At 45.5% G+C, this 27,985-nt stretch overlaps 1 long non-coding RNA gene across 1 annotated transcript; it reads right to left on the bottom strand.

Annotated features, from left to right (window-relative positions):
* Nucleotides 1-7,406: 7,406 nt before the first annotated feature.
* On the bottom strand, nucleotides 7,407-27,878 carry LOC130562160 (uncharacterized). The gene is made up of 3 exons (XR_008963911.1): nucleotides 26,938-27,878; nucleotides 17,898-18,106; nucleotides 7,407-8,206 (listed from the first exon to the last, which is right to left on the bottom strand). It is a non-coding gene; the product is annotated as an uncharacterized LOC130562160 (long non-coding RNA).
* Nucleotides 27,879-27,985: the final 107 nt, after the last annotated feature.

Here is a 27,985-nt window from a genome sequence, read left to right on the forward strand (position 1 = left end):
TTATTGTGAGCGTGACGTAGGCTTGGCACAAGATCCCTGTTGTTCTTATATTCAGCTCACTGTCTGATTAGAGTTAATAAATTCTCAGAAAGAAAAAACTGAGACTACTTCTGTGTCCCGGGAGCAAGCAAAACAAAGTCACTGCATAAAATGCATTTAAACAATGATACATTCAAAATTCACATTCCAAGCAGTCAACAGTGCATCTGTGCATCTTTCGTACAAGAGTTACATGAGTTAAATGTTCATATGAAATTTTAGGAAAATATCACACCAGGCCCCAAACCTCCGTAGCAACCAAAATAAAATGACACAACAACAGTATCATGATGTGAGTTTTAAATGAGCAAGCATTCAGACTCACATTTCCTTCAGAAAATGTAATATAATTGTAAATAACAATTGTTTGAAGCTTGCTTTTTGCTAAATAAGGACTGACAGCGGGAGAGAGAGAGAGAGAGAAAGAGAGAGAGAGGTGGACAGGCCATGATTGATGTGGCTGGGTGCACTAGCATATGGGTAATGTCTGTTTGTGTCAGGGTTAAGAAGGGGACAAACACACTTGCTTGCAGTGTGCAGTGATCACTGTCAGGACTCAGACACAACACAATATTGGCAAAGTTTTCAAATGAAAGCTTTGGGCTAATTTAGAGTTGCGTGCTTTGCGATCACAAAGCAGTCAGTTTCTCCATCTTCTAAGTGTCATGCCATGTCTGTCTCTCTTGCTCTCTCTCTCTCTCTCTCGCTGTCTGTCTTTCCCTCTTAGGGCCTCTTGAACACAAAGGGCTGGTACACAAAGAGCTGGGAGCAGTGACCCGGGCTGCGTGGTGGGGGTGGGCTTTGATGAACTCCTTTTATTCGAAAGACGTGGAGCGACAAGCATGTTTAGATTTTATTTTATACATTTTCTAAGGGAAAGAGCTCAGTAGACGTACAGTTAATCTGTATGAAACAGAAGCCTGAAATTGGAAAGTCTGGCAAGCGTTAAAAAATTTCTGCTTTCTTCCAAGGACAGAAATTTCCTAGCTGCTCAATTTCCTTGCACTGAAAATAAAAGTTGACAGACGCTGTCAAACTCAAAAAAGAGCAGCATATAAGTACAACTGTATACTGTATGACTTTCATTTGAGTTCAAGTTCATTGACTATTACATAGAAACTGTATGAAATTTAAGACATTTATTATCTTTTTTGCTGGTAAGAAAGTTAAACACATTCACAATTGTATTTAACCCTGAGGTTCAACATGCCCTATCTTTCAGTCTTTCCATCCCTGAAGGGTCATACTGCACTTGTGTTCCATCTCTATGAGGGGCCGTTTAGGCCTTATTAATTATTGATTACGACTCTAACACTAGTGAAATAAAACATTGATCGAACTTAGTGAAATTCATTCATATGTATTCATGAAATACATCTTAAACAAGGTCTTTCCTGCATAGACAAATTGGAGGCGGCCGTCTCAGTCAAATGTTGTACCGCATCAGACTCTCGCCAAATTTATGTCGGGTGTCTTCACAAGAAATGCTGCATGCATTTAACAGACTGTCATTTGTAACTGCAGTTGCGGCATTACGCCACAGTGGAGGTGCTGTTTCGTTATCAGCACACTGAGGCGCTAAAAAGAGTCGCAGAACAAGAGCTAGCTGTGTTTCACGGCTGTTTGTTTTGCATCCAAGTACGTTTAATTCCTTGAAATTTATTAAATGAACATGACACACATCATTGTAATGCCTTTAGCTGTGCAGTTGGATCGTTGAATCAGCGTATACTGTACACAGCGAGTTCGCCAGTATGAATGCACATTGCGTTTAGAACGACTCACACATGAATAGGGTTGGGAATCGTTTCAATTTTATCGATTCCGATTCTGCTTATCGATTTCGATTCTTATCGATTCCCAGTTTCGATTCCACAGTTGAAGTAAAACATTTAGATATTAACCTGTATGGTCATTTAGCCTGCTTATTGACTTGTTTGCAAAATATATTTATATATTTATGAGCACCGTTTTGTGTATATTTACACATAGAAACACACCTTTTCTGATTTATTACAATTTGTATTATCATAGTTGAACTACATCATGGTTAAACTACAGTTACTATAATGCAACTATGGTTAATTTGTGATTCCTGTGCTTTAATGCAAATTCTATAGCTAAACTATGCTTACTATAGTAAAAAAATATCGATCATTTTCATAAGGGCTTTTATTGAGATATCAGCAGATCATGCAACGCATGTACTTTTCTGAAAATATGCACACAGGAATTGATAAGAAGAATTCAAATTTTAATCTCAAGTATCCGATTCCTATTCCTTTCGATTCCGATCCGATTCCTAGCCTTTCGATTCGATTCCAAATTGGAATTGATTTTCGATTCCCAACCCTACTTGGCACAGGATGAGACAACACTAGCTCGCGGCACGGAGGCGGCGAGCTTGCTGCGTTCATCAGAGGAAGATGCTCTGATTGTGAAAATGTGTGCATTTTTATTACTTTTGACACAACAACATCCATAACTCAACTCAACTTTATTTATATAGCGCTTTTTACCATTTTCATTGTTACAAAGCAGCTGTACATAAGACATATTGACTATAAGCAAAACAATTAAAGTTGTACCTGCAAAAACAAGAAAAAGTTGAAAACGTCTTGGTTACGGATGTAACGTCTTGGTTACGGATGTAACCTCAGTTCCCTGATGGAGGGAACGAGACGTTGTGTCGAGCCGACAGATGGGGTTCGCTCTTGAGAACCTATCAACTTCTGACTAGTTTAGAAAAGGCCAATGAAATTGGCGAATGAAATTTGCATGCCGGACTCCGCCCCCGGATATCCGGGTATAAAAGGGATTCATTCACCTTAGTTCTGAGGAGCCTGAGACCTCTCACGACTGCTGCAGTGGGCAGCACGTGTTGTGGCAAGAAGGACACAACGTCTCGTTCCCTCCATCAGGGAACTGAGGTTACATCCATAACCAAGACGTTCCCTTTCTGTCGGTCTCTCGACGTTGTGTCGAACCGACAGATGGGGTTCCTATGGAAAACGCCACAACACTGTGCCCTGTCACAATCTCTAGCGAAGCGACGGTGACTGGCCTGGGTGTGTCAGCCGTGAGCGCTACCGCGAAATTGTAACCTACCAGTGGGTAGGTAGGGGGTCCCAGAGCTTTACTTGAAAGGTGGGAAGGCCCCTGCCTGGTACCGTAAGGCCACTGGGTAAGCGCTACTTCCTCAAGCGGGGGATGCGCTACAGAGACCACTTCCTACCGGAGGGAGGAGTTTAGTGGAGATACCAGCATGTCTCACCGATGGGGGAGAACTCATGGGAAAAATGTGCGGACTGAAGGAGTTAACCGCGAGGTGGAGGTCCACCTAGGGAAGGTCATGGGTTACCAAGGTGGGAATCAATCATGAGGATACATCAGACGGAACCACCCTGCTGGGGGGTTACAACGTCCGGTAGCACTAGGTCCGGTTAGAGCTATGTTGTGGATAACTCCGTTGGTACCCGGCCTAAGGGGTAGGGCTGCTCTGCCCAGCCCGCCCGCAGGAGGTGCTTGCTTAGTGATGGATGGAGTGCCTGTTCTTCACCCAGTGGGGGAAGAAGGGAGGCTGGTTTAGTACGCTGACCCCCTTAGGAGAAAGGGGGGAAGGTACTGTCATAGGCGTACACCCTACCGGCCGCCAGTCTTGCCTGATGCCTGCAAGACTCGAGCTGATACTGGTTTTACGCGGAGGCTGTAGGACCTCGCAAAGGTGATGGGTGTAGCCCAACCCGCAGCTCTGCAGATGTCTGCCAGAGAGGCGCCTCGAGCCAGTGCCCACGAGGAGGCTGTACTCCGTGTGGAGAGAGCTCTCACCCAGTGGGCACGGGCAATCTTAGGACAGGTACGCCGTAGTGACGGCGTCCATGATCCAGTGCGCCAATCTCTGTTTGAGAAAGCCCTCCCTGCTGATCTCCAAAACAGACAATGAGCTGCTCAGAGCTCCTGTGGCTCTGCGTGTGGTCCAAGCAGAGGCACAATGCGCGTACTGGACACAACACGGATGGGGTTGGGTCTTCCTCCCCGGTGGGGAGCGCCTGTAAGTTCACCACCTGGTGTAGGGGGAGTGGTGGGAACTTTGGGCACGTAGCCGGGCCGGGGTCTCAGGATAGCGTGAGAATCACCGGGCCCAAGGTCTAGGCAATCTGTGGACACGGAGAATGCTTTTAGGTCCGCTACCCTCTTGAGTGCCCTCCGGAGAGCCGTCTTCATCATGAGGTGAGAAAGAACGGCATCTCCGAGGGACTCCAGGACCGCATCAAGGTCGCAAGAGGGTAATTGATCAGGTTGTGCTGTCCTAGAGACTTACCAGCAACTGGGTCATGATGAGCGGCAATAGCGGCTACATACATGTTCAGTGTGGAAGGGGAGAGATTACTCTCGAGTCTCTGGAAGGACAGCACGTTCCCAATCGAGCAACTCCGTGGGTCTTCTCTTTGAGAAGAGCACCAGGATGAGAAGAGGCACCACTTAGTGGCCAGGGCCCTAGCCTGAGTGATGGTCCTAACCGCCGCATGGGGTAGGCCACTCAGGATCTACTCATCTAGTCCAGGGGCCAGACATGGAGGTTCCAGAGGTCTGGCCTGGGATGCCATAACGTGCCCTTCCCCTGGGAAAACAGGACCTTCGTCAGGGGAATCGGCCGGGGGGGAGCTGTCATCAAGAGCATTAACTCCGAGAACCAAGTCCGGTTGGGCCAGTATGGCACAACTAGTAAACTTGATGCTCCCCTTTCCTGACCTTGCACAGGGTCTGTGCAATGAGGCTCACTGGGGGGAAGGCGTACTTACGCTTGTCCCACGGCCAGCTGTGCGCTACAGCATCCGTGCCGAGGGGGGCCTCGGATGGGAGTACCCTAGCAGGCAATGTGTGGTGTCCAGGGAGGCGAACAGGTCTACCTGAGCCCGCCCGAACTGTACCCAATGAGCTGGACTGCGCGGGGGTGGAGTCGCCACTCTCCGCGAGGCGTCAACTGACGAGAGAGCGCATCGGCTGTCTGGTTCAGGTCGCCTGGGATATGTGTGGCTCGCAGGGATCTGCTCAGGCGTCGGGCGAGTCGTGTTAGCTGCCATGAGCGAACGCCACCCTGGCGGTTGATATACGCTATGGCAGTTGTGCTGTCCGACCAGACCAGCACGTGCTTGTCCTGCACGAGAGGTTGTAGCCCCTTCATTGCAAGTAGCACATCCAACAACTCTAGGCAGTTGATATGCCTAAGCAGGCGGGGGCCCGTCCATCGCCCCGACACTGCGTGCCCTTTGCACACGGCACCCCAACCCTGCAGGGAGGCTTCTGTCGTCACCACGACGTGCCTCGTGACCTGCCCGAGAGGGACCCCCATCCATAGAAAGGTCATTGAAGACCAAGGGGTTAGGGTGCGTCGGCAGTGAGGCGTAATCACCATCCGCCTGCTGCCGGTGTGCCACGCTCTCCAGGGAACTCGACTCTGTAGCCAGTGTTGGAGCGGTCTCATGTGCATCAACCCATGGGGTATCACCACCGCCGAGGATGCCATGTGCCCAGGATCCTCTGAATTTGTTTCAGGGGGACCGCTGACTGCTTGAAATATTCCAGGCAGTTCAACACTGACTGAGCGCTTTCTGTAGTCAGTCGCGCTGCAATGGAGACAGAGTTGAGTTTCATACCAAAAAAGAGGATGCTCTGCACAGGGGAGAGCTTGCTCTGTTCTCGGTTGACCTGTGGTCCCAATTGATCTAGGTGCCGAAGCACTAGGTCCCTGTGTGTACATAACAGATCTCGCGAGTGTGTCAAATGAGCCAGTCGTCGAGATAGTTTAGTACCCGCACACCTCTCTCCCTGACGGGAGTGAGGGCAGCTTCCACGATCTTCGTGAAGACTCGTGGGGACAGGGACAGACCGAAAGGGAGGACTCTGTACTAATATGCCTTACCCTCGAAAGCGAACCGTAGGAACGGGCGATGACGACTGTCTGCTCCTTTACTGTCGAGAACTGCAGCTCGACCGTATCACCAAACAGCCCCCCCTTGCGAGATGGGTGCGTCGAGAAAGCGGACTTTCTCGGCATTACTCATCTGTGCAAGGTTCAGCCAGAGGTGTCTCTCCTGGACCACAAGTGTGGACATGGCCCGACCCAGGGCCCGCGCGGTCACCTTGGTCGCCCGTAGAGCGAGGTCGGTGATGGTGCGGAGTTCCTGCATAAGCGCTGGGCCAGTCTTACCCTCGTGGAGCTCTCTCAGTGCATTGGCCTGATGGACCTGCAGGATGGCCATAGCGTGGAGAGAGGGGACAGCTTGGCCCGCAGCAAAGTAAGCTCTCGACACCTCAGATGCCGAAAAGCCTACGTGCTTTGGACGGGAGTCTAGGTCGAGCCCCTGGGGGACATCGACGTATTCTCTAGCTGCCCCACCATCGACGGAAGAAAGGGCGATGGAACTAGTTGACGTGTACGCGCCGAAGGGGGGCATTCCAGGTCATACTAAGTTCCTCATGCACTTCCGGGGGAACACGGCACTGGGGGCAAGTGCGGCTTGGAGCCACTCTCAAGCCCGAGGTACCGTGTATCCAGCCGCGAGCGTTGGGAGAGGCAGTGCGGTGCACCGCAACCCAATGCCGGCGGCCCTGGAAAGCATGGCTGACATTTCGACGTCCGCTTCTTCCTGAGCTCGACCCCCCGAGGGAGGGAGCTTCAAGGAATCGTCGGAGTCTGATGCCAGTAAGTCACCCTCCGATGCTGCAACAGTCATCTCATCATCATGTACCGTTTCCGATACGTGGTTGAGGAACAAGACGTTGGGACCGTCTCATGGGGAACGGTCAGATGAGTGAGACGAGGTGCGAACGGTCCGCGAGCCAGTGGCTGACGGATTAGCGCTCACAGTAATCCTCATATCACCCTCGCTGCGCGCCGTAGCGGGCGGCAGGGCCGTAGTCCTGCCGTCACGGAACGGGAAGCAGACGAGGTGGTGGCCGAGTCCCATGGGAACAGCCACCCGTGACGCAATGTCTGAATCGTCAACCGCCCGCAGTGCGGGCAGGACGTATCCACAACTGCCGTACTGGAAGCAGACATCGTGTCCGTCCATCTCCTCGATCAGTGTGTTGCACCCACGAGAACAGCGGGCCATGCCACGCTGGAGAAATTTGCTCTTTTAGAGAAAAAACTTGCACACTTCTGGAACCGCCGAGACGCCCAGGGGAAGTCGCCGCAGGAAGGGACAGTCCGCTGCACCACGTTGTAGAACTGGCAGTCTTGTAGTTGCTATTTGTAGCGAAATCTGTTGATCATGAGCGAAGGCTCCGAAGAACAAAAGGTCAATGAATGAGGCACGCCGTCTCCCTTTTATACCCGGATATCCGGGGGCGGAGTCCGGCATGCAAATTTCATTCGCCAATTTCATTGGCCTTTTCTAAGAAGTCGGAAGCGACTGGTTTTCAGGGACGAACCCCATCTGTTGGCTCGACACAACATCGAGAGACCGACAGAAAGGGAACACAGAAGACAGACATACCCACATACAAAACATTCCACACACACAATATGCACACGTACTAACACACATAGACATAAACACACACACACGGACGTGCACGCACGCACACACACACGTACACAGACAAGTACGCACACACACACAGACACGCACGCACACACACAGACACGAACGCACACACATGCTCAGTGAGAGCACACATTTAAGATAAAGGGGAGAGAAGCACAGGTCAAATATAACAGACTATAAATTCCTATATGCAATATTAATTAAGTAAAACTTTAAAATTCTAAAGCAGCCCCCTGGCCAGTGCAAAAAACAGTATGCAAACGGTGGCGAGGAACCCACAACTCTAATTGAGAAAAAAAACCTCAGGAGAACCCAGGCCCAACCAGGGGATTCCAGTTCCCCTCTGGCAAAAGCTGCTGCCTCTGCACAAGCTCCAGAGAGCTTGCACAACAGGGCTAAATAAAATAAATAAACTTACTAATAAGGTAAATTATAGTTTAAGATTATACTTTAATAATCTAATAGCATTTGAAATTTTGTGGTGAAGACGTGTCAGGTGACCGCATCCTTCTTTATCCAGCTCTATTGTCTCAGCTCTTGTCAGGTCTCCGCTTCCCATTCTCCGCTCTACCATCAGGTCAGGCCATGAACTGCATCCTGCTCGCTGTCGTAACCTTGGAACAATGAGACAAGACTGGCTGAGAGTAGTGTACTGTTCTGCACTCTTTGATGCAACAAGTACATCAGTTGTGGTTTTTCGATCTGGTTGATCTAACTAATGCAGCCTAAACCCTCAGAGGATTTATATTATGGAAGAGTAGTGTATGCAAGATTAAAAAGATGCGTCTTTAGTCTAGATTTAAACTGACAGAGTGTGTCTGCCTCCTGGACAGTGCAGGGAAGACTATTCCAAAGTTTAGGCGCTAGATAGGAAAAGGATCTACCACCTGCACTTGATTTTGAAATTCTAGGTATTACCAACAACTCACGTGAAGGACTGTAATACAAAAGGAGTTCATTCAAGTATTGAGGAGCTAAACCATGTAGGGCTTTATAGGTAATAAGCAAGATTTTAAAGTTAACGCGATGCTTTATAGGTAACCAGTGCAAGGTTGACAGAACCGGGCTAATATGTTCATACTTTTTTGTACGTGTAAGAACTCGAGCTGCCGTGTTTTGGACCAGTTGGAGTTTTTGTAATAAGCCTGCAGGGCAACCACCTAACAGTGCATTACAGTAGTCTAGTCTTGATGTCATGAATGCATGAATTGACTTCTCTGCATCTGACATTGACAGCATATGATGTAGTTTTAGATATATTCTTAAGATGGAAAAACGCAATTTTACAGGTGTTGGCGACGTGGCTCTCAAATGACAGACTACTATCGAATAGAACGCCAAGATTCTTTGCTGACGACGAGGGTTTTATGGAACATCCGTCAATAGTTAAACAGTATTCTTGGTTGTTACTTATAGCAGTTTTCGGTCCAATAAGTAACGCTTCTGTTTTGTCCGAGTTCAGTAATAAAAAGTTGTTACTCATCCAGTTTTTTATATCGACTATGCATTCCATTATTCAATGGAACTGCTGTGTTTCATGAGGCTTTGAGGAAATATAAAGTTGAGTATCATCAGCATAACAGTGAATGCTAACTCCGTGTCGCTTTATTATATCTCCTAGAGGTAGCATGTATAATGTGAAGAGCAGAGGCCCTAAGACTGAGCCCTGTGGTACACCGTACTGGACTTGTGACTCGCGTGACACCTCATTGTTTATTGCTACAAATTGAAAACAGTCGGATAAATAAGATTTAAACCATTTCAAAGCTATTCCTTTAATGCCGACGTAATTTTCGAGTCTATGTAGGAGTGTGCTGTGGTCAATGGTTTCGAATGCAGCACTAAGGTCTAGCAGCACCAATAACGAGATACAACCTTGGTCAGATGCCAATAGCAGATCATTTGTAACTCTGATCAAAGCAGTCTCTGTACTGTGACATGCTCTAAATCCAGACTGGAATTCTTCATTGACGTCAACCCTTTGGAGGAAGGAGCATAATTGAGTTGAAACTACTTTTTCCAGAACTTTAGATATGAAAGGTAGATTCGATATAGGCCTGTAGTCCCCTAGTTCTCTAGGGTCGAGTTGGGGTTTTTTGACAAGGGGCCTTATAACAGCCACTTTATATGCTTTAGGCACATGTCCTAATGTCATAACATAATCGTTCTCTGTGTCGCCCGCAACCGCTAGGGGGACAGACGAGAACCTCGGACTCTTCGCGGGAGGTCCCCCGTCGAGCACGTTCCTCCTCCCAACGAACTCGTCAGGAACTCGGCTTCGGCCCCAATGCCGAAACTCCCCTTGGGCGACGATCCTTCCCCGGGCCGTGGCGCTTCCTGGGCATGTCTCGCCACTGTTTGGGGCGAACCGCTGGTTCGGAAGCTGTGGCAGCGGAGGGGGCCACGAGCGTGGGCTGCTTCTCCGGTCTCTGCGCCGAGCGCGCAGATGAGGATCGGTGACGCGAAGACAGCTGGGCGGGGCGTCTGGGGAGTACCTGGCTCATAGCGCGTGAGCGCTTCTGGTCCTCCGTGAAACGCTGGCTGACGGCATCCATGGCGTCCCCGAATAGACCAGAGGGAGACAACGGAGCGTTCAGGAGGGCTCTCTTGTCCGCCTCCTTGAGATCTGTGAGCGTCAGCCACAGGTGACGGTGGAGCGCAACCATGAACCCCATGGTGCGGCCGATGGCTTGGGCTGTGCGTTTAGTGGCCTTAAGCGCGAAATCTGTGGCCGCGCGTAGGTCCTTAACGCCGTCCGGGTTAGGTTCTTCCCCATCCAGAGAATGCAGCAGCTGAGCCTGGAAAACCTGGATGACCACCATGGTGTGTAGAGCAGAGGCAGCCTCCCCAGAGGTGGCATATGCCCTCTCTGCTATGTGGGCGGTCATCCGGCACGGTTTAGACGGCAGCACTGCCTCGGATTGCAGCGATGACGAAGACGGACCCAGGTGCGCCGCAATTGCCTGCTCGATGGCGGGAATGCGCGCATAGCCGCGGGCTTCCGCCCCATCCACCAGGGAGAAAATGGCCGATCCTGAGGCATGGGTGCGCGTCGACTGGGGCGCAGACCACGCTTTCACGACCTCCTCGTGGACATCTGGGAAAAAAGGCACGCGTTTCTTCAGCGGGTGGCGCTGCGGCCCGGCTGAAGAAACCACGTGTCCAGCTTACTCCTCGCTAGCTCATCGGGGGAGTTCCACTCGAGGCCAAGGTCTTGTACGGCCCTGGTGAGAACACGGACGAGCTCTTCGTGAAGCGCGGGAGGGGCATCCCACTCCACCCGCTCCTTCTCCGACATCGCTAGCTCCTCTGACCCCGACAGATCCCTGTCCGAAGCCGCCAGCGACATGAGCTCGTCTTCATCTCCCGAAGCGCCAAACCGGAGCATCTCCGTAGCTTCATTAGCGGGACAGAGGCTCTCATCCGCCAAGAACATTAAAGACCCGGGGGGCCGAGAGCGATGACAGCGGTCCAGCTCTTTATCTCCCCGGGGGGGAGGGGCGGCGGGCCCGCTGGCGGCGGCGGGACGCTGCCTAACAAAATCTCCGAGGGCGGTGACTCTCTGAGCCTTAAGCACCCGCACCGGAAGGTCTTCGCAGTGCGGGCAGTTAGACTCAGAGAGAGCCCCCTCTGCATGGGCCAGACACAGTGTGAGTGCGTGTGCTGCGGGTCGATGGGCCCCGAACATAAATTGCAAATCGGCATACCGGAACACACGAGCAAAAGCATCCGATGAATTCCTCTTCTCTGAAGCTTATCCTCAACAGCATGCAAATGGTGAGTGAAGGAGAAAGATTCTGAGGAATGCGGTCCAGACGGCGAGTTATATAGGGGTGGCGCCACGCCCCTAAGCGCCGTCTTGACCGGCATTGGCCAGTTACATTTTATTTTCACTGGCGTTATTCAATAAGGATTCAGTAAAGGTTGGAGAAGGGGATTCCCCTAGCATTTCACCCAATGTAGAGAGACCTCTCTCGAAAGGGAAACCCTGTTAAAAACACTAGTGAAATAAAAACATTGATCGAACTTAGTGAAAATCATTCACGTGTATTACTAAATAACCTTTTACAAACACTAGTGAAATTCATTCATATGCATGCTAAAAGCCTTTTATAAATACTAGTGCACTACTGAGGCAACATATTTCAGGTATAGTTGATGAAAGATTTGATTTGAAAGTTTGATTTGAACTCCGGCAAACTTTTGTAATACATCTGTTGTTGTGTCGCAAAATGTTGTTTTAAGAGTTCGTTAGACCACAATGTGGTTGTTTGAACTTACAATCTGATGTAAAAAATGTGCTCCGTCGTTTTTGGAGGTGCAAGGTTCGGGCTTATCAGTGGTCACGAGTCATGACCCGCTGAGAACAGTAATATCTGGCAGCTCCTGTAACTTGTCGCTGGTTCTGATGTCTCAACAGTTTATGTATTAAATGTCTTTCATTTTAGGTATAATGGGGGTCTTTTGGCTTTACATCTTGCCTGTGTGGTGTGACAAAGCTTGCGCTATGCGGATCTGACCCAAGACATTTACCTTGCACGTTGCGCTCATATTCTGGTTTGGTCAGAATCCGTCAGGTACCGTCAGGTTTAGTACAACTCGGCTCGGTACAGCTCACTTCACTTCGGCTCCATTTTTCGGCTCATGAATTTTCCACGGCAGTTTAGTACCGTTTCAATGTAGTTGAGGATTATAAATTTATCGTCTTAGTTGTGCTGCCTCTACTGCCGTAACATCATTGTGAACGCAACATAAACACACGCACAACACAGGAGTAAACGAGCATATCGATGGCGAATGGCAGCAAAACAAAATACTGCTAAAAGTACCAGAGAGTTTGGGAAATCTTACAACAAAGAGCAGACAACAATCATTTGGTTTGCTCGACAGCACACAAGGGTAAGCTAGTGTAGCATATAGCATTGCGTTAAGGGTCTCAATCTCTATATTACTGTCAGGAAGCATATAACGAAATGCCAATATTACGTATTAAAATTCATGTGTTGCAAATCCAATGATGCTGGTAATGATTCTCTCTGCCCAATCAGTGATCTGTGTGTAAACACTTCACATTTTGGTACCGGTATAGTACGCTTGGAACCTCAACCGAGGTGGTAGTAAAAAAGTATCAGGTACTAGGTACTGTACCCACTGGAAAACTCCCAAAAGTGAGCTGTACCGTGCCGTATCGTGCAGTACTATGCAGTGGAAAAGCGCCATAAGGTCGATCAATGTTTTTATTTCAGTAGTGTTTATCAGAGGTATTTCAGTAAAACATTTGAATGAATTTCACTAAGGTCGAACGATATTTTATTTCACTAGTGTTTATCAGAGGTATTTCAGCATTACATCTGAGTGAATTTTACTAAGCTCAATCAATATTTTTATTTCACTAGTGTTTGTCAGAGGTATTTCAATAATTAAGGCCTAAACTGCCCCTCATACATCTCTCCTCCTCACTATCGCATCACTCTCAGGGCTTGTCATGTGGTTGTCCTTCGGACAAGTAAATTTGTCATTCACTTGTCCGAGTACAAAAATTACTTGTCCAAAGATAAAAAAATGATATTTCATTCGAATTATAATATAATATAATCAATATAATTGTTTCAGATTTAGATTGGTCAAGTTTGCTTCTAAGCATTTTAACTAGTGTCCGCTTTGGCCGTCTGAATTTGGTCATAGGCCTACTCTTCGTGACTGCTATAAAACAAAGGCAAGCAGTAATTATTATTAGTGTTAAGGCTGTAAGTTAACTTTTTTTGCACATAGCACTGGTGCTAGAGAGGTTTAAAGTTTGGTAGCACAGGCAGAAAAAGTGCAGTTCATCATGAATAGGCAAATAACTGACAAAAGACATTAATGTTACATACAGATGGATAAATTAGGGCCATATCATTTTTAGATTACCTAAATTTGTTTTAATATTTCTAAGTTCTGTGTTTTTCCTTTTTTACTATACAATAGTGGTATATTTGTCCACATAAATTACTGTAGCATACTATAGTATTTACTATAGTAAACTGCAGTAAAATTATTACTATATTGTTTTTGAACTTTAATATAGTATGCAGTGTTTATCAATTTACTACAAGGGCACTTCAATTTTCAATAGCAAATACTATAGTACGCTACAGTATTTTTTGTCTGAGTGTTCAATTTAACGGGACTTTTATTTTGACGGGTCTTCGGGAAGACGCTTGTTTGCAGGTAGCTTCACTCAAACATAGGCTGTGTCTCATTTTGAAAGGCTGCGTCCTCCAGAGGTCTCATTCGAAGGCTGCTACGTCATCGAGGCTGTCTCGTTTCATAAATCAGGTAGGACTCTCCGGAGGCACCCTTCAAATGCGACCTTCTTTGACAGGAATTCGGAGGATACATGAGCTGTATCCTTCGTTGCTGGAGATAACCCACAATTCTTTGCGTCGGCCAACATCTGTTATTTGAATAAACGGCAACAGCTGCACATTCAGTCAAATATTTGGTGTTTAAATGTTAACAGTTTACAATTTGTGTCACTTTTTTTTTTATCTCAGCAGGCATATGTAGTAAATAGGTTTACAAGTGTTTAGTGATTGTTTAGAAAGTAACCAACTTTTTACCTCTTAAATCATGTAGAAATCATTTTAATTAATTTGACAGCTGTGCGAATGCAACGTGTTGTCACAGCAACGTGGTACTTCCTGTTTCCTTTTCTGCCAGTATGTCCTACGAAGGACGTCTCGTTTAATTCTAAGTTGAGAATCCTCCGTATACTGCATCCTTTAGAGGATGATACCTATGGAGGACACAAGGACGCAGCCTTACGAAACGAGACACAGCTGCTCTGTGCTGGAGGGAGAGATTTCAGTGAACGAGAAATATGAGTCATTTCACTTAAAAGATTCGTTCAAAAAGAACAATTCGTTCACGAACGAAAAATCACAATCGTAAAATAAACTCTCAGAGCGACTCTGATGAGTTTCATGAGATGAATTTCATGTGTTGATATCCTCATACACTGCAGACGCAGATAAATCCTCGACCATCACTCGTGTTGTATGTTAAACTGTGCACATAATTCATTCAGGCACGCAGAACAGCCAGATGACATTTAAATAACAGCATTCCGCGTCCGCATGGACTGGATTATTGTCACACACAAACAAGCACAACCACGACAAACACGCAGCTCTGTCTAATGCACATATTCTTCATATTCTACATATATGTCACACTGGTTTTTTTTTCAAGTTACTTGTCCGGTCGGGCAAGTAAAATTCTCTCTCACTTGCCCATACAAAACATTCACTTCTCCCGGACAAGCGTTAATGTCGAGCCCTGACTCTCTTTATCATGGTTAGGTAGGCCTAAGGCATACACCTCAGAAACATATACACACAGATCCAGAAAAACCTTCAGGACAGACAGAACATGTACACACAGGGACAACGTTCATGTGTTAACAAGTCAGTCTGGACACACACACACTATACATCATTGTATGATCAAACATTCAGAATAAAGTATTTTCGGGTCACAAGGCTCTGATCATCTCTTCCGCTTATTCATATTTCACACTTACAGTCTCTTTTCCTTCATCACGCCTCACACTCTCGGCCTCCTCAGTACCTCCAGACACACACGGACGCACACACACCTTCCGCAGGTGGGTTGAACGTGTGACATCAGCTCTTTTATTCCTCCCTGAGTGACATCATTTCTGTTCTCCACGCTGTGAGGCGGCGTGTGCAGGGTATCTACCCACATCACTTCCTACAGCTGACTCGCACTTTCTTTTTCCCTTTCTCTTCCTCTCTTCTGCCAAATCCATTCACGTTGTTCGGCCATTGATTAAAGACAGAAAATATCTCAAACTTCAAACTAATGTAAACATAACAGCAAATGAACAAATCTCTATATCTCTCTGTCTGATGATCAAAGACAGCACTGGTCCTGACTACGGTACAGAAGCTGTACAGAAAACAGATTTACTCTCTTAAAGGGATAGTTCAGCCAAAAATGTAATTGTTTTATCATTTACTCACACTCATGTTATTCCAAACCTGTGTAAACACAAAAGATGATATTGTGAAGAATGTTGGTAACCATCGCCCCCCATTGACTTTTATTGTATGAACACAAAACCACTGAGACATATATTGAGAAAATATCTTCTTTTGTGTACCACAGATGATAGAGTCCTATACAGGTTTTGAATAAATAATAAGTGAATAAAGTATCCCTATAAAGTGTCGTCTTTTAGAAAAAAAAATGTACACAAATATTTTTTGAAAAATGGAGAATAATCATGAGTGAGAGTGTGGTGAGATGGCAAAACATACTGTAACATTAGATCAGCACACCGCATATGATTGCATTGTGTTTTTTGACCAATATACATATCATCAGGGTCCTTCCAAAACCACGGATGTCCAAATTGACTGTTTTTCAGGAAATGGAAAAATCACTGTACGTTTTTAAATGACTGCATACTGTGTTGTCAAAATTGACATTACTTTTTAATACTTTTTATTGATTGGATATTTGCAAAACCCAGTGACAAAGATAAAGGGTGACTATAATGGTTTATGTACAAATAAAAACCACAAAAACAATGTAGATACAAGGTTTCAAAAGGACGGCAGTGATATGCAATATTGTATATAAAAAACAAAGACGGAAATAAATGCAGAGTAAAATAACAGTTGAAAAATAAGATGAATAAAACAGACAAAATTCATTGCAGAGCTAAGAGAAGATATATGTGTCATTCAAGACATTCAAGGAGAGCGATATGTGTGTCTGTGCAAAAGTGCCACAGTGAGGACAGGACAGTGTAGAGTTGACAACTGATTGACAGTCCTGTCATAGTGATTGATATGATGTTCTAACAGCTTCATGACACCATACGTTTACCAGAAACAAGGCAATAACTCAAATCTCAAAGACAATTGAAGCCACTACATTCTGCTGTACAGCTTCAACAGCATTCATCCTGATCCACAGAAGGACACACCATCCGCCCATTTTTTCCAGATATATACTACCACTATTATAATGCTGATTGAAATTCTACAACAAACAGCATGAAGCCCAACACATGCTCTCTTCATTTTATTCATTACTTTAGATGGGAAAGCAGCAGCAAAGGCTTTGTTTTTTCTCATCCATTTTGATCTTGTTTAATCAAAACAATCTAGAACAACATAGCAGAACAAGAATCCATAAAAGCTCTTTTACATAATTTATTAAAAGTACATCATTAAATCAATCAATCAATCACTGTAATATAAACCACAGACTGCATATCCCAACACAGCATCCAATGGGAAACAGACAAATAGTAAGCAAACAGTATCAGTTCTTCTCTAAACAGCAGTGAAAGGGAAACAAAATCCAATTCTACCAACATCTGCATCAAACTCCACTCACACAGACAAACATGAATATATTTCACCCAGTCTTGCTCATGTTATTAGTCATTGTATGTAGCAGTATAATTAAACCCCTCTTTACCATGAAAACTTTAAAAGAACATTTAAAGGAACATTCAAGAATACTATTTAAGCACTATTGACAGCATCTTTGGCCTGCTGTTGCATTAGCAATAAACATTGACTTGTTTCTCAGTGGATATACACAAACAGCAACATAGTTTCTTGTAAATGAAAACCTTAATCTTGTATTTTTGTTCAAGCACCTAAATTAATTCCTCAATAAAAATTGTAGCCAACAAGTTATATCGATGTAAAATCAGTGTGTCTTATTTAGTACGATTTTGTTCAGTAACACATAAAACCATAAACACTTTCTTGCCCGGGTTTCACAGACAAGGCTTAAGACTAGTCCCAGACTAAAATGAAAGTTTGAGTTGTCTTAACTGAAATTAACGTGCACTGACATACCTTAAAATATACCATTGCCATTGCTTTGTCTCAAGATGCACACCAGTAATGTCTTTTACTGAGGCATTTTTATGAAAGCGACTTAAATATCCTAATTTCACTAAGGCATAGTCCTGGCTTAAGATAAACCTTGTCTGTGAAACTGGGCCTTTATGTTAAGAATCTAATCGTGGCACAAAAAAGTGAAAAACAAACACCACAAAGCTCAACACAGTGATTTACTTTGTGTATTAGAGGAGACTTAAGCCAGGTGCCCACTGTGCGATTTGATACAGTCCTTTACGATTGTTGCTTGTCACACTTTCAAGAATGCAGATTTTAGCCTAGGATCATTGGGATCTTTTAGGACATTTATCTCAGTAGGCCAAATGCTGGCCAAAATCAAGCTTTAATCTTAAACAAGTTCATGCCAACCAACCTCTGTCTCTCCACTCCAGCCACTCGGTTTGTGCAGGCAGCATCCATCCACCCCATTGACCCACTTTGAAAAATCTGCCTTGATCTTCCTCTTCCACTGGCTAGGTGTAAGCACTGAGGCATTTCATGACACATGTGAGCCTCACAATCCTGAGTGACAATGACGTCATGTTGGCCAACCAAATCTCAGCCATAGTGAAAAAACTAAATCTGTGAAAAGAAAGCATAAAAAATACTTTGTGTCATTGTCACCAAACCATGTAAAACGTGCTAATAAAAACCACCGTTTATAGAATGCATGTTCTTTGTTTAACTCCAAACAAGCACACAACTAACAGGAATGGCATGTGAGTTTGTTCTTCTCTTTTAAGAAAAATGCTGATGGCGGTCTAACATCTCCCAAAGTGTTTTTAAAACACTGTTTGTTTATGCTTAATGCAAAACTTTATCCTAATTCTTTTACAAAAGAATCTCAACAGCCTCCATTTTCTGAGTACGTGCTGACATCTACTGGTATTACACTGTATTACAGAAATATATTCCCAGACAACAAGGTTATTTTAGTTTACTAAAATTAAAATTTTAAAAACGTTTCTGTTCATTGAAATAAACTAAAATATCGACCTAAAAATTATTGGAAAAACTTAAACTAAATAAAACATTGAAATGTTACCTCAAAAATAAACTGAAATAAGTTTAAAGCACTAAAATTATAATAATTAACAAAAACTAAAATAAACTTAAATGTATTAATCTTATATAGCAACATAAAAAATACTTTAATTATAAATTATAATTAATTAAATTAATTATAAATTAAATTAATTATAAAATGACAAAAGCACACACAAATATTGCTAAAACTTTAACAATAATAACATACAAATTAAAAATCTAAAAATAAAATCTTATTTAAAATATTAATAAAACTATATGAAACTAAAATCAAAACTATAATAACTATGCCACACACTGCTGAATCAAATATAAATCAGTCACTCAAACTCTAAAGGTCTTTGCACATACAGTCCAAATTTTTCGTATGCGTTTTTTCGTATTTGGCGATCGTTTGTAAGGTGTCTCTGAATTGTCAAAACGCCTCTCAAAATGCTTGCTACGGATGCATCTGATCATTTGATTATTCCATTCAATATAACAAACGGAAGGAAAAAAAACAGTCTATATTTCGTTTTTCTGTATGCACAAAAATAAAAAAACTTAGTTTTTCTTCTTATTTCATCTTGAAACGGGAAATCCAATAAGTAAATAAACCAAAACGAAATAACGACCCTAATTACTGTTTTTCTCATTTTTGGGTGATGTTGCACGGATTTCGCGCCTAGAGCTCTTCACGAATCTCGCGATCGATCAGTTATCATTTACAATGGCTTCACTCGAGCTGTACATGTTTCATTTTCATCAAATGTTTTTAAATAATATGACATATCACGAGATATCGGAAAAGAGGCCGCATGCTCTCTGGGGAACACTGCAACATTATTATGGTCCCTCCGTGAGGTACAGGCTCTGGCATGTTACCTAAAAACAGTAGCCTAAACTGATGTAATGTAATAGTGCAAATGACTACATAAAAACCTCACAGTTTCAACACAAACGGAACATCTTTTATTAATTACTCTATATCAGGACAGTAGTTTTAGCTGGGGGAACCTAATGAACTCGGTTGAGTGAGGTTACGGGGGGAGGGGCTGTTCGCATCACATAACTTATAAATTACAAAAGTAATTTATGGATTTACACATTTGCTGCCAGCTGTGGCTACTTAATTGTTTACTTAAATGTCACATATTAAAAGCAATAACGCTAACAAACTTCAACTGTAAGCTCTGGAAAGTATTTTATGTGAACGTTAGGCATGTTCAATATATATTTTTGAAATATTTTCCACAGTCATGTCCTCCTCTCTCAGTGTGACTCTTTTAGTGGGAGTGAAAAGTACAAACAAAGCATATGCACATGCATTCATTTCCATTTCCAGCTTCGCAAGTTCGCATGCACTTGATCCCGGTAAGCGGCTGTACATTGCGCATGCGCAAAGCGCGCGCGCGCAGAAGACCCTGGGAAATCACCCAAAAATGAAAAAACTATAATTAGGGTCGTTATTTCGTTTTAGTTTATTTATTTATTGGATTTCCCTTTTAAGGCTGAAATAAGAAGAAAAACATCGTTTTTTATTTTTGTGCATACAGAAAAACGGAAAAACAAAATATCGATTGTTTTTTTTCTTTTTCCGTTTGTTATATTGAATGGAATAATCAAATGATCAGATGATACACGGACCCCAGTCCGAATTTTTTTATGACGGATGAAAAATTCGGAGGCAGTGTGTAAATGTGATTGACAAAACGTGAGGTCGTATTTATTTTTTTATTTCGGACGCAAATTTCAGACTCAATGTGCAATGGCCTTAATACTTTTGAAATCTTTACTAAGTAGGGAGATATTTCAAAATTGGTATTTGAAAAGACAGAATAAACAAGAACATCTAACAAGCCAATGCTAGTTTTGTCACGGTCTGGTTTAGCTCGGTGTGTTTTCTTGGTGAGTTTGTTTTGGTCTGTGTCGAGCACGTGGTACCGCTATCTATGAGCGGACCGCGTGCTCGGTGTCCGCGTCACTGTTTCCTCCTCCCTGTGTCGGTAGACTTTCATGCACTGGTGATTTTCCACTACACACACGCACTCCTGCATTTACTTACCATGATTAGCGCCCTTGTTCCCGTAATTGCCCCGCACCTGACACTATTTCCTCTCATTATTCTTCCCTTTATCTTTCCCTAGTGTCTCTTGTTCGTTGTCTGACCGTTGCTCGTGTTTAGCCAGTGCAGACTGACCCAGACGTTGCTGCGGCACGTCTGATGAAGCCTTTTGTCTCAGTTTTTGCCTTGTCTTAGTTCTTGTCAAGTCCTGTCTCGTTACTGTCTTCTAGTCGCCTGTTCTCCTGTTTCCTCTCTCATCTCTGGCAGTTCCCTTGGTCGTTCCACCTGTCATCCTCTGTCTGTGGCCAGCTCTTCTCCGGAGGATCGGAGAGCTTCATCCTCGCCAGAGTCTTCTCCCGGAATCCCCGCACAGCACCAGGACGGAGTGAGGAATCTCGGCACATAAGACTCCATCTCCTCACTGGGTTCCTAGCCTTCGTCCTCGCTGTGGTTTGCCGTCACCTCAGGTTCACCTCTAACCACCGCGAGCTGGTACGCTCGCGGCCGGATCGCCACTGGACAGAGATTGACATTGTTCACCTCTCACCACCGCGAGCTGGTACGCTCGCGGCCGGGTCGCTACTGGACAGAGATTGACGTAGCTCACCTCTCACCACCGCGAGCTGGAACACTCGCGGTCGGGTCGCCACCGTGTTTGTATTGACTGTGTCAAATAAATTTTTGTCTTTACCGCATCTGGGCCGTTGTTTGTGTTTCTGCCATGACAGACCGGTCAGACCAGCATCACGGCCCAGCGGGATCGGATCCACTACGGGCGGCTCTCCAGCAGCAGGGCGTTCTGCTGGGACAACAGGCATCCCGTCTGTCCGTCGCTGCCCAGGAGGTCGATGCTTTGCAGGGGCAGGTGGCGGCGCTTCAACATCAAATGGCGGAGCTCCTCCGAGGATCGGCTCGCGCCAAGGAACCGCAACATACAGCGCCTCGCGGCACCTCGGGAGATCCCGAACCACACACTAACAGCCCGCCTCTCTACGACGAGGACCCCAACTCCTGCCGAGCTTTTCTGTCCCAGTGTGCTCTAGTCTTCGCTCTCCAGCCACGATGGTATGCCATGGAGGAGACCCGCATCGCGTTCGTCTTGACTCTGCTTACGGGGAGAGCTCGCCAGTGGGGTATCGCAGTTTGGGAAGCCCAGGATCCCTGCTGCCGTTCGTTCCGGGATTTCCGTGCCGAGATGGCCAGCCGGTTCGACCGATCGGTTCGAGGCGACGAGGCGGCCGCCCAACTCTCCCGGGTGACACAGGGACGAGGCAGTATCACCGATTACGCCATCAGGTTTAAGACGTTGGCGGCTGCGTGTGACTGGAATATGGGGGCGCTGTGCGCACGGTTCCTCGACGGACTTAACCACTGCATCGCGGACGAGATCGCTGCGCTAGACTCGCCACGGGACCTAGAGGATCTCATCAACCTCTGCCTCAGAGTAGAGAGTCGCGTCAATGCCCGGCGCCGACGCCACACTTCTCCCCCGGACTGGCGTCGTTGCGAGCCGAGCCGTGAGCCCAGTCGGAGTAACAACGCCGTCCTCCAGGCGGTAGCTGAACCCGAACCCATGCAGATTGGTCGCTCACACCTTACCCCAGCTCAGAAGCAGCAACGTCTTGTGGACGGGCTCTGTTTTTACTGTGGTAAGACAGGTCACCTCATGGCACACTGTCCGGCAAAAGCCGACGCCCATCCATAGAACGGAGAGTCCGGGTGGGCGCAATCTCAGAAACCTCTCCACTGCCACGCACCACGTTCCCGTTTCGCCTCACCTACGGCTTCCAGACCCATACCGGGCGGGCGCTCATAGACTCAGGAGCTGAAGGGAATTTCCTGGACAGAGCCACCGCCCAGAAGTGGGGTATTCCCACAGTTCCTCTGCATCCGCCTGTCTTCGCCGTGACGCTAACGGGAACTGCCCTCTCCACCGTCACTCACACCACTCCTCACGTAAGCTTTTTCTTGTCGGGTAATCATTGTGAGAAGATTAGGTTGTACATCCTCGATTCCCCCACCACGCCTCTGGTTTTAGGGCATCCGTGGTTGTCACAACATAATCCTCACATTGATTGGGTAAACACAGCTATTTTGTCTTGGTCTCCTGCTTGTCATGTGTCTTGTCTTGGTCCTGCTCCCTCGCCTGTTTCTGTGTCTCCTGTGTTCCAGGTGGAAGCCGCCGATCTGACCGGGGTTCCGGAGGAATACCACGATCTACAGACCGTGTTCAGCAAGTCTCGCGCGATGTCCCTGCCTCCTCATCGTCCCTACGACTGCGCCATCGACCTCCTCCCAAGCACTTCTCCGCCCAAGGGTCGGTTGTTTTCCCTTTCGAGTCCTGAGAGAGAGGCCATGGACAAGTACATTCGTGAAGCATTAAACGCTGGGCTCATTCGTCCCTCCTCCTCGCCAGCGGGTGCGGGTTTCTTTTTCGTACAAAAGAAGGACGGCTCCTTACGCCCTTGTATTGACTATCGTGGGTTGAACGACATCACGGTAAAGAATAAATACCCCCTACCTTTAATGTCGTCTGCTTTCGAACTCTTACAGGGAGCCCGGGTCTTTACTAAGCTAGACCTCCGCAACGCCTATCACCTAGTCCGGATCCGCGAGGGAGACGAGTGGAAGACGGCATTCAACACCCCTTCGGGACACTATGAGTATTTGGTTCTTCCGTTTGGCCTGACCAATGCTCCTGCCGTCTTCCAGGGCCTCGTCAACGATGTGCTGGGGGACATGATTAATCGTTTTGTCTTCGTGTACCTTGATGAAATCCTTATTTTTTCCCACTCTCTTCAGGAACACACCCAGCACGTCAGAGGGGTCCTCCAGCGTCTTCTGGAGAATCAATTGTTCGTCAAAGCAGAGAAGTGCGAGTTCCACTGCGATACTATTTCGTTCCTTGGTCACGTGATTTCGCCACGAGGTATTGAACCTGACGATGCTAAGATCAAGGCTGTCGCCACATGGCCTGTCCCCGACTCTCGCAAGGCCCTCCAGCGGTTCCTGGGGTTTGCTAACTTCTACAGGCGTTTCATCCGGGGTTTCGGCCAAGTTGCCACACCGCTGACCGCATTGACCTCCACCAAGGTTCCCTTCTTCTGGAATTCCCTCGCTCAGGTAGCCTTTGATAAACTCAAGTCCCGATTTGTCTCTGCGTCTGTGCTTTGTTTTCCAGATCCGGACCGCCAATTTATTGTTGAGGTCGATGCATCCGATGTCGGGGTTGGCGCAGTTTTGTCCCAGCGCGCCAGTCATGATGGGAAGGTGCATCCCTGTGCCTTCTTCTCCCATCGCCTCAGCCCTGCTGAACGGAATTACGATATCGGTAACAGAGAGCTGCTGGCGGTGCGCCTAGCCTTGGGAGAATGGCGCCATTGGTTGGAGGGGGCAACTCAACCTTTTTTGGTCTGGACGGACCACAAGAACCTCGAATATGTCCGTTCGGCCAAAAGGTTGAACTCGCGACAGGCTCGCTGGGCACTGTTCCTTGGCCGCTTCAACTTCACCTTGTCGTACCGGCCTGGTTCTAAGAACGTCAAACCTGACGCCCTCTCTCGTCTGTTCGAAGATCCCAACAATGAGGGCTCCTCCGACTCCATCCTTCCTGAGGAGAGAGTTGTTGGGGTTCTGACTTGGGGAATCAAACGGCGAGTGGAGGAGGCCGGTCGCAAGGTGCAAGTGCCGGAAGGGTGTCCGGCGGGTCGGTTGTTCGTCCCCACTTCCTTACGTTCGGAGGTTCTCCAGTGGGGCCATTCGTCCAGGTTGGTCGGCCATCCAGGGGTCAAGGGAACCTTGGCCGCCGTGCGCCAGCGGTTTTGGTGGCCGTCGGCTTCCGAGGACGTCAGACATTTTACATTTTTGTCTTTACCGCATCTGGGCCGTTGTTTGTGTTTCTGCCATGACAAGTTTAGTCTATGGTACAGTCATGTTTAAAGCAAGACTGAAATATAGATTATCAGAGAAACATGGGAGCAGAGAGATTGTGCTGTGTGTGACGGAATAGCTGAAACATTTTTGCCGTTTAGGGTGGTACCAGGGGCCGTATAAAATCACACTATGAGCGCATGAGGAGGAGATGATTCGACTGCATAGAATACAGAACAGCATCAAATAACTCAGCGTTAATAAATAGCTAAATATATTTTCCTTATGTGCATAATCATCGAATGTCAAAGTCTGGAAATACAGCCATTAAACTCTCGCACAATCGTTTCTCTAAATGTCCTCGTTATCGGTTCTAACTAAGTTCATAACAAAACCGGAATGAAGAAACATTCGTCTTTAACAATTATGTCTTCAAATTTTATCTCAGGTGAAGGACACCAGTAATTAATGATGTGATTTTAATGAGGTGTTAATGATCAGTCTAAATGCAGTAAACATTTAAATGCTGCAGAGACCTTCTTTGGCTTTAATATAATTATAATAATATTTATAACAATTATTAATATGGAAATCTCAGTGAATCTCATGTGTGGCCATTTGTGATTTCGTTACGGAGATAAAGGATCAGGGTTTTTACACAAGTTTTTGTTATCTTTCTATGGCATCTGATAGCGGTTGAACCAGGAAACGGTATACGTCCATAATGGTGTGTGACGTCAGGCTTAACAAGCGGATTGGATGTCAGGTTTATTAATATATGAATAAACATTCATGAGGTGCTTTGCATTGACTATTTATGGGTAAAAATGGGCGTGTACAGGGCGGGATATGAGGCTGATTCACGTACGCACACTTGCAGGTGATCTGTGATTTATAAAGGGAAAATTGCGTGCAGGTGTGCATAAATCAGGGTTTTATAAATCTCAATTTTTGTTTGCGTACGCCCTTTTCAGCATTCTGGCGTAAGTTCACTTTTAGTAAGGATCCTATGCACAGTTTTATAAATGAGGCCCCAGGTGAGGTTAATCGCGAATAATCGCATCCAGAATAAAATTTGTGTTTATAATATTATCTTTGCACTGTGCATATTGTATTTATAAACACATACGTGTATGTTAAAGAAACATAAATAATAAAAGATAAAAAAATATATATTTAAAATGATATATAAATAATAATATATTCATGCAGATATTTCCTAAATATATACATGTATGTGTGTATGTATGTGTTTAAAGTTACAAAATATATATGCACAATTCACAGACATTTATTACGTTCACTTTATTCTGGATGTGTTTAATCGTAGAACAGCCCTAATATAAATCAATTAAAATAAATCGAAAAAGGTGTCCGGTACGTTTGATGTGACATCAGTAACAACATCAGTATTTTATGTGACAGCTATGGAGGTTTTCTGCGAAACACAACTGTATGTGTATGCCAACAGCAAATGTGACTATGGAATATATGTTTTAAAGAGTTTTATGGAAAAAGTCCTGTGATATGATAATGAAATGACAAGTCTAACTGAAGACTAACTGCACAGTAATCATGACCCTCCCCAAAAGCATCGCAGACCTCAGAATCTAGAAAGCTCCAAAAAGAGGCGTGCGTGAACATGTTTTAGTGATGCTGCAGCGCCTCACTGTGGTCATGCAAAAGAAACACATGTGGAAAAAAGGGGCGGTGACGTACAGTCAGCAGAAAAGAGGAAAGAAAAACCATGGCACAGAAAAAAATTCAAACGTTCTTCCTGGAAAATCTCCGATCCCGCCACAACTTCACCACATGACATTTCCAGAAGAAAATGCGCAAGGCTTTCTTGGCCAGTCAGGCCCAAATCCCATTCAACGACTACTTATGATCACGTAACATTGAACAATTTTACTATTAAAACCGTTTCCTACACGCAACACGTTTATCATGAAATCCACATTTTCAGTACATCATATCCTTTAACATAATAATATTTCTATGAAATGCAATACGATACGATCGTCTGCGCTGCTTTCTTCAAGGGTATCTATACCAAAAGATTGCACAATGTTAAACTCCCAGAGACTTCTCCTAAAGCGGTTCAAATGAACTATGATCTCACTGTGTTACTGGTAAAGGGTGGGCAACTTTATCCAACACTCATATTGAAACATTCACTCATATTTGACTCTGTTCGTGATTTAAGATGTCACACAATGACTGAATTCAATCTGTATGTTCGCCGTAGTTGCAAGGAAATTAAAGGCGGGAATTATTCACACACACATCTGATATTAATCCACGCTGAACACGTTTCATTGCATTTCACACCTTTGATTCATGGCGACGTAATCATCTATTAACACACACCGTGCTTTATGACGACACTTAATCGATACGTAATGATAAAACGAAGAGCGATAAATAAAGTCAAGAAAGTATCTCTCTTTACCTGCTAATGAACGGAGGGTCAAACTGGGAGGTGGCTTCATCTCGCATGTCCTCATTGTAAAAATACAACCTAAATAAGCAACTACGCAGTTTCGCTCCTCTCGCGCAGTGAATGGACGCCGCACAACGCGATCCATCTGTACCTCCTGTAATATCATAAACCTGCCATTTCTAAACGCACGTTGTATTATATCGGCGTGAATGTGGATTCTGCACGCAGTTGCGTTACGAAACCACTGTAAGAGGAGATGATTTGACAAACATCAGCGCGCAAAATTGTTTCCGAGCTTTCTCCAAGAAAGCACGCATAAATCTCACGACTTCTCTCCGGTTTCGTTATATGATGCCGTTTTGCGTGGCAAAAACGGTGCCACGGCGTGAGTCTCTCGTGTCCACTCATGAGTTTCATTTTAGCGTGTTAGAGATGCGAGTCTGGAAATTGCGCAGTTTTTAATCCACTGCAAACGCAGGCACTCCCCTCTTTCTCTCTCTCTCTCTCTCTCTCTCTCTCCCGTATTTCCCCCTGCACTCTTACGAGCTCTTTCCCTTCTTCTTCCTCCTCCTCCCTCTGTCTGTCTCTCTCGCTCGTTTTCCCCTTCATGCAGGTTTATTTTCGGTGGACGAGTCTCCTGGACCCGCACTGCCCCGCCTCCCTTTTCGCCCGGACGCTTAACACTTACAAATTCCACCATCACTCACTCCATCTGGATGAGTTGAGCGTCGATGCTTTGCTCGGGAATAATGGGGTTGACGAGGACGAATGAATTTCCAATGATCCAAAACATTTTGTGATTAATGTGCTAGTTTGTGTATGGCATGATGAGACGCACCTCTTGGTTATTGTGGATTGGAGAGATACGTGCGTGTTTGTTTCTGTTTCTTCCTCCTTGAATGTCTGTGGTTGGATTTTTTGCTTTGATAATTGAATACACAGATGGTGGACGTTTAATGCAATACTATACAAAGAGGAGCTAACTCAGTTATGTCGGTTCAGATGTAGCGAGACATGAAACTGATGTCCCTGAGGGACACAAATCAAGCTGTCCGCT

This window comes from Triplophysa rosa, linkage group LG1 (genome assembly GCF_024868665.1).
Source record: "Triplophysa rosa linkage group LG1, Trosa_1v2, whole genome shotgun sequence".
In the NCBI taxonomy this organism is placed as follows: domain Eukaryota; kingdom Metazoa; phylum Chordata; class Actinopteri; order Cypriniformes; family Nemacheilidae; genus Triplophysa; species Triplophysa rosa.